Source organism: Ptychodera flava, chromosome 20, assembly GCF_041260155.1.
Source record: "Ptychodera flava strain L36383 chromosome 20, AS_Pfla_20210202, whole genome shotgun sequence".
NCBI classification, from domain to species: domain Eukaryota; kingdom Metazoa; phylum Hemichordata; class Enteropneusta; family Ptychoderidae; genus Ptychodera; species Ptychodera flava.
The window spans coordinates 4,097,144-4,105,062 of record NC_091947.1 but is presented as its reverse complement, the minus strand read 5'-3'; the positions used below and the strand labels follow the sequence as shown (position 1 = coordinate 4,105,062).

The 7,919-nt window shown below is 37.7% G+C and overlaps 1 long non-coding RNA gene across 1 annotated transcript; it reads right to left on the bottom strand.

Annotated features, from left to right (window-relative positions):
- Window positions 1-2,728: 2,728 nt before the first annotated feature.
- LOC139119794 (uncharacterized) lies at window positions 2,729-5,035 on the bottom strand. The gene is made up of 3 exons (XR_011548995.1): window positions 4,899-5,035; window positions 4,132-4,219; window positions 2,729-3,584 (listed from the first exon to the last, which is right to left on the bottom strand). It is a non-coding gene; the product is annotated as an uncharacterized lncRNA (long non-coding RNA).
- Window positions 5,036-7,919: the final 2,884 nt, after the last annotated feature.

Here is a 7,919-nt window from a genome sequence, read left to right as displayed (position 1 = left end):
AAAGAAAATGAAAAACAGTACCGTACGTTTGTATGTACATATGATTAGAAAGGACTTTCTACAATAGAATATAAGAGACCATTGTCTCTTAACTCCAAGGTTGCAGAAAATGTCGTCATCACTGTTAATGTATTCGAGAACGATGGGTCAAAATACATGTACTGCAGAGGTGAAGTTAGAGAGTTTATGTTCAGCGATATGATAATGAAAGTTACATTACATGTAGAAGATAAGCTGTATGACCTAGCTAAGCCAGATGAACTTAAACTAAAAGAATTTGTGAAAAACATAAATGCAAAATCCAGAAAAAAGACTGACAATGTGAAGAATAAGCAAAGAATCCTAGAAACACGAGGGACAGTAGATGATGGGGTGTATTGTCACACAGGAGCCAGCAGAGAACTCCAGATCCAAACGGATAAGAAAGATGATTGTGTATGAATGTGACTAAAATCAGGTGAGGACAAACATTTGTGATGTATGTACATGTATACAAAGTCAACCTCCAGGGCCAACCCTGGAAGTCAACATACTAACCTCCTAGATTTCGAAAATAAGGGTATGTTTTTTGCAGCTAATTTCTCCCAGATTTGCCACAAATAGGGGGTGTTTTTCTCAGAAATATTCTAGGAAAGGGGGTACTTTTCAAACTTGGGTAACAAGCATGGGGGTACCTACCAACCCGGGGACTGCCATCGCCCGGGGAAATCGGCAAGTTTTTTCGCCACAGGGCAGGGGAGCTTCAAACATTGACAATGGGGAGGGGAAACAGGCAAAATTAAGTGGGGAGTGGGTAAAAATGAAGTTTGAGTGCGGGAGGGTAAGTCGGAGTATGGGAGGGTAAGTCGAAAAATTTTCAGTGGGTGGGCACATTATGAACAGCTAATTAATTACTCTCATGACTTAAAATTAGTCAGTTCACATTACTTGTCATGCACAATATATGCACAATATATCTTATCATAGTAAAGATCCCTTTAAGAGTGCATCTTTTGTTGGCTGCACCTGTGACTGTTTGACAATTCCAGAGTATAGGGACCTCCAACCTTTTGCTCAATGCAAATCATTTGTACAAATACATCACTCTGAATGAGGTAGAACAAGCCCGGCGAACAAGGTTCCTGCAAAACTGTTTTCTAACGTTATCCGATGAAACAGCTGTACTTCGATGACTGACGATTATAATAATCCAATAAGCTTAATGGAGCATCACTTCATCTCTACAAGGTCATTATCTTCATAGACCACAGTTTGTGTTTGTGAGCACTGACAACGAGTATGTGGGCATGAGAAATGACATGTTACGTAATAAGCTTAGTTGACAATCATGTGTAGAAATGGTTGACAATAAGCAGTCGAAAGAAACGTTCAGGCTATATTATTAATCTAAAAGATATCGCTAGTTTTCTAATTATTTATTTGTTTTCATAGTTTGCCCCATACACATTAATGTGCCGTATAGGACATTGAAACTTTTCGTTGAAATTTCATAATAAAATTTTTGTACACATACATACGTGTATGTCCTTTTAACCTACATGTATTCTAGCTAGTGCATTCATATCAATTGTCGAACATAATGTAAAGGCACAGATATGCAGCTTGTTTAGTGTGGGGAAATCTCATAGTTTACCACCGGCAGAGATCCACATGTATAGCGAAAACAACATTTCTTGTACACAGATGTACATTCAATAACCCTACTCTAGTAAAGAACATTATGTTTAAAATTAGCTATACAAAGTGGCCAATTTCATATGTGTGTATTATGTGTGTAGCCTTTATTAGTTCTGTATACATATGATACAGACAAACATACCAAATTAGCTACCTACCTACCTACACACATATGTAAATATATATATATATATATATATATATATATATATATATATGCATGTTATATATAGCTAGATCGATCGACAATAGACAGATAGATAGAAAGATAGAAAGATAGATAGATAGATAGATAGATAGATAGATAGATAGATAGATAGATAGATAGATAGATAGATAGCTGTTATGCCAGAAGGAGCTTCTGATGGACTGAGTTTTCGCGTATTCAGGTTTGCATCTCGGCCCGACTGCATGACAATCTCTTTCGATACTAAATGTGGTATTTAGATTTTGGCATACGTCACGGCTGAAATCATCGTCAATGAGTTCCACAGAGCAAGGTCCAAGACAAATTTCAATAGCATTACATATTATTTATTCCAACGAGACATACAGATGGGTTATTTCAGTCATATACCAGTGAGTTGCGATATGTTATGCTTAGGCCTACACGAAAACACGATGGGAAAAAGAAAAGTTTGTACCGCAGAACGTATCATGTGCAGCGCTTTAGCGATCTGCAGTCCATAAACGAAAATAAACACAGATAAAAATGTGACAAAGGCACAAATCGATCAGTGTTCCTTCTCCTTCTTCGGGTTAAAGGGAGGGTTGTCGGAACTGCCTTTCGCGACTTTCTTGTTTTCAAACAATGTATTTCATGTACGATATCTAGATGCATCACGTCAACATAGCTGCAACATTTAAATTTTATGATGTACACTATGACAATCGAGTTAAAATTTCATCAATCGCCAACATACTTGGATTGAGTGTTCAGACTGGTCGTATGGGTCCCATACGATCTGTGAGTTCTGATGACAAACTCCCTTTAACATCTTCCGAATGTTCGGTTGTAAAACTAATGTAGTGAAAACCACATCTGTGCAACTGACATTGAAATGATATTTAATGTAAACGAAAATTAAAATGTTACTATCAAACTATATTCTCTAAATCTATGTATTCTCAGTAAACCCCTGAAAAGTGAATTTTTCAAAAAGTATAGTGTTTCCTTAAAAAAAACTACATTTCACGAGTTATGCAATGACTGATGGATTCAAATATTAATATTTACAAGACGTCGGTAACTTACAATCGATAAGATAAAATAAGACAAGTAAATAGAAAACTGGGAGGGTTGTGTTCTTTATAGATATCTCTCCCTCTTGTATTTCTACACATAGCTACACGGAAATATATGTATGAGTGATTATATGAATAGAACTTAGCTAAGTGAAACCAATATCTAATTGCAATTATGGTCATGATAATTGTACCACGTTTGCATTCAGTCTGATTAAAATCAGATGTAGAGTACGGCGACGTCCTCTTATGCTTACGCAGTATTCTCTCGCTGTAGTGAGAGGTGACAGCGAGAGAATACTGCGTACGCATAAGAAGACGTCGCCGTACTCTACATCTGATTTTAATCAGATTGGTTTGCATTGATCCAGCACCACGAGAACAGCGCCCTCATCCTTTGGCTCAATGGTTCAACACAGTGACTTCTGTTCCTTCATATACTCTGCGCATGACTTGGGCAACTGCACCAGCCTCAGCAGGAGTTCACAGAGGTCATTGCAAGCACTGATACACACGCTGAATGGAACACATAAAACATAGAGCCAGGCGAACAGTCCTGCGATTGGCCAGGCCAAAAATATCAGCACCAGCAACCAGAAGATGGACCACAACCAACTGCAGTTTCCCATATTGATGACGTCACTTGGAGGATACTACCAGTCCTTTATCATGGAAAGAAGGAAAGTCCCATATAAAGTTTGGTTTTAACAATAATATGTAATCCAATAGCCAAGTCTGGAATTCTTGTTTTCGAAATTGTGAATTATTACACCTGAAAACTTAGTTCTGCTATTTGAAATATTAAATTTAAAGTCACACGATGCAATAGCTTTTCGGCTTCTTGAAGTTTGCTCGTTTTTATGACCGTGTCTCACTTATATTGCACGTGCCAAAAATCAAATTAACAAAACGATCTATAACTTCGAGATGCTGTGTGTGAGATGTTGTATCTGAATTCGATAAAGCTTACATATGTCATTAAAAAATCCCGCTGCAACATCTCATTCCTGTACAGTCATTCCACCAGTAACATTACATTTGCAGCGATCAAATGAGTCGTCCTGACAACGCCAACCTCCGGGTATTTTCTAACCGCCCATGACTCATCAAACTTTCCCTTTGCATTGCAAGGAGTTTGCGCCTCCACCGAGATGTTTCGCGTTCTTTCAAGTGACCGGCAGTTGAACTTTAATAGCGAGCGAGACTTACCGTACGTGCGTGTAGATTTTTGTCCTTAGAGTTTGGTGTGAAATGTCGGCCCTTGGTCTGTGTTCAAACCCACTGTCCAAGTCAATACCTAGATAATGCAAGTGAAGAAAATATGTTCTTCAGACTGTGTTATTCTCGACTACTCGTGACAACATAGTTTTTGTTCCCTATTTCCTGCATTTAACAACGGGAATCCTTTCCGCTGTTTCAATGGCCAAATCTATTCATAACTGGCCTTTTTTGACTCACGTTATGTCCCTGACTTTCACTTCTCCTTGTTTGCATTGTTGACGGACGGCGGTTCAGAGAAAATGATTCCTTAATTAAGAGTTCTCTTGAAGCGGGAATATGATTGACAGCCACTGACACAAAACATTGGTTTCATACAGCTTCGTTCTAGTCCTTCAGGACAAATACCGTGCTGAACAAGAGTGCCCGGGATATAAGGTCAAACGGGACCTAAGTACGTGCTGTAAGACCAGTTTTCTCCATTTATGTATATGCTTGTTTTCGTAGACAGATACTGCATCTTGCACAGTAAAACGGGCTTGCCTGAACATCCTATATATTCGGTATAGACACTTCAAAACATGCCTTTTCAAATCCAAAAACATACCAGAAGGCATTTCATGTCAATGAATTCAGCTTTACACATATTGTGTTTTGTAGGTCAGTGAGGTCCAATCCGCATTCCTCTGTACGCCTTGTAACGCTGTAAGATGTTCCATTTTAGTTCAAAAGAAGTTTTGGATTATTTTGCAACTTACCTGAGATCAACGGTCCGATGTTCTGTCGGGCTTCACGTTCTGCGATTGACGCAGCTCACAGTTTGAAAGGCAACTGAACGGAAATATTATGAGACTCAATTGCAAGTGAAAGTCTCGTGACACATGACCTCATGCGACGGTGTGGGTGTCATACGATGCAAACGCCCTATTTTTAGAACAATTAAGTCCTTGTACTACAAGAAAGTTTAGTATCTTCAGGTATTAAAGAACGGGCGTGGTGCCTAGTATCCAGACAAGGTGCGTGTTTGAGTTCTAGTCCTGAGAATTATGACTATTTAAAAGCAAACATTTAAGCACAAATTAAAATACTGTTGATACAATGTTGACTGTGGGGCATATGACATTGCTACGTCTAGAAGATTACGTAAGCATGCATTTCTTTCCTGTTGTCATAGTTTCCGGATTGGTAGTATTCAATGTTCAAGGGTCAAGGGTTGTCATTGAATGGTTGTGCTTGATTTTACTTTTGAAAAATGCACATATCTTTCTGCTGCATGACGATAATAAAAGAAAGGATCTATGGGCTACGTTTATGAACTCATGCAAATACCCGCGTTATAACACACACATGCAATAAGCAGAATAAGCGTATGCGACTCGGGGGGAAAATATCAACACTATTAATAATTTACATCTAGTTTGAGTTTGAAGCTTGCTATCGGAATAAGGTTTTCACAGTCTTGTTTTTGTGAAAATCGAAAAATAAATGTTCCGAATAGAGCTAACGCAATGACCTTCTGAATTGAGGGAGTGACGAAAGTATGCATTTATTTAAAAGCTTGGAAGTCACCTGGTGCAGACAAGCATTCCGCCAGAATTTTTCATATGCTGTTCTGCTGAGCTCTGTAGTACAGCTTGCAAGTTCTTTAATATTAGAGCACAGGAAAATTTCCTGGAGCTTGGAGGAAGGTATAATTTTTCCAATTTTCATAAAACGGGTTATGTGATTTTGTCGGTAGTTATCGTGGAATCTCTTTGCTCTCTGTAAGCGGTAAAATTTTTACCAGATTGTTATACGATAGATTGAGTAATCGGGATGCTGTAGCTATACAAATGAGGGGCAAGCAGCTTTCAGAGCTGAATATTGTACAATAGATAATATTTTCATAAATATACACACTTGTAAAGTGTTTAACAACGAAGACGGGTCGTTTTTACTGCGCCTTTATAGATTTTTAAAAAAGACGTTTGATAGAGTTAACAGACTAGCAGTGTTCTTCAAACTTGGTAATGCTAAGTGTGACAGGAAACATGTATCGCACACTGCAATCGCTGTATCAAGAACTTGTGTCAAGGCATGTGTCCGAACCCTCTCAGGATTAACAGATTTTTTCGATTGTCCAGTCGGAGTAAGACAAGGATGCATTTTGTCTCCACATCTCTTTTCCTTTTTTATTAATTATCTACGAGAAGAATTGAGTGCAGACCACGTAGACCTTTTCCCGGTTATCCCACAATGCATTGCAATGGATATATCAAACGCTGAATATACACTCAAAACATTGAAAACATACTGATTTGTGTTAGAAGAATGACACAAATTTTCAATGTCCAATAATGTCCCGTGTATATTCTAACCATCAGCGATGAAAATATACTTTCTATTGTTAACATACCCTGCTTGTACCCTACGGCTAAAAAGTTCTATCTATGTGTAACGTACACTTTTGTATACCCTTGCGCGCACTGCATCATGGAACCAGTAACAGAACTATTTTAGGTGATGTCGATTGTTCATTCGGCCTTGTTACAGTTGTTAGGCGTTTTTTTAATATTTTGTTTGCCGATGATCTCGTCTTAATGTCATACAATGCAATTGGACTACAAAATTACTTCCGCCAAAATTAAAATTGTGCTGTGATACTAAGAGTTAATTTAAACAAGACCAAAGTTGCAATTTCCAGGAATCGGATGAACTCTTGCTTCTACGGAAACAATGTTATTGAAAGTATTTCATTATATGTACATTGGGGAACTGAAACGATCAAGAGGGGTATCTGGTTGAGAGCTGTGGGACAGTTCGCTGACCAGGTAATAAAAGCTCTACCGTAATGCTATAATGTGAGGTTTCGGACATAAATCCAGGTATTTTGTGAACAACCTTTATATACAAATCTACGATGAAAAATCATATTTTTTCTCAAATCACTTAAAATCAATAGATTGATTCAAGTTAATGCAGTGAAATTTTCACATCTCATCGTACAATAACACAAAATTAATTTACTTTGAACAGTAAAGACTTTAATTTAACTGAAAAAAATGACTCTCAAACTTTTGCAATTCTTTTCTGATATACCACTTGTGGAGGTTCATTTTAAAGCTCTTTGTGTAAGAAAACTTTTCACTGGCTTAGTTTTTCGAAAATCGAAAATTTTATTTTTTTTTACATAGAGTTAACACAGGGATGGTGGCCATTTTGAATTTTAAATGTCGGTAAATCGTGGGTTATTTGTTACTCTAGTGCCAAATTTGCACTGTGACCCCCGATTTTTATTCTTGATTTAGTAAGAGAATAGCTGAAAATTTCATGAAGAAAAGTTTGAGCAAAAGTTTATTATAAGTCTTTCACTTTCGAGGCGCATACAACCTTAAAAGAGTGAAACGGTATATTTGTTTTTGTGAGATGTCCTGATATACAAAAATTCAGCTGAAAATAGAGGCAATAAACCGATAAATAAATTTTATCGAGCTTGATAGCCTACCACTCATAAATGTTCTTGTTCTTAAAAATAGATTCATGTTTCTAATTGAGATTAAAGTGTCAGTAAAGTGTTGTCTCTCAACTGTCTTGGAACACTTTTGAATAGAAAACGTGCAGTTACCATCATCCATGTCATCGTTCGAAAGCATTTCGGAAACAACGGATGCAAATTAGGCTTACATCGGGCCTCACACTCCCAGCCTTCCGATCGACTATCCAGCCAGGCAGTGCCGCGCTGCGAGCACCTGCACCTCTGACAAATATAAGTGGACAAGTATGTTATATGCAGACTCCCT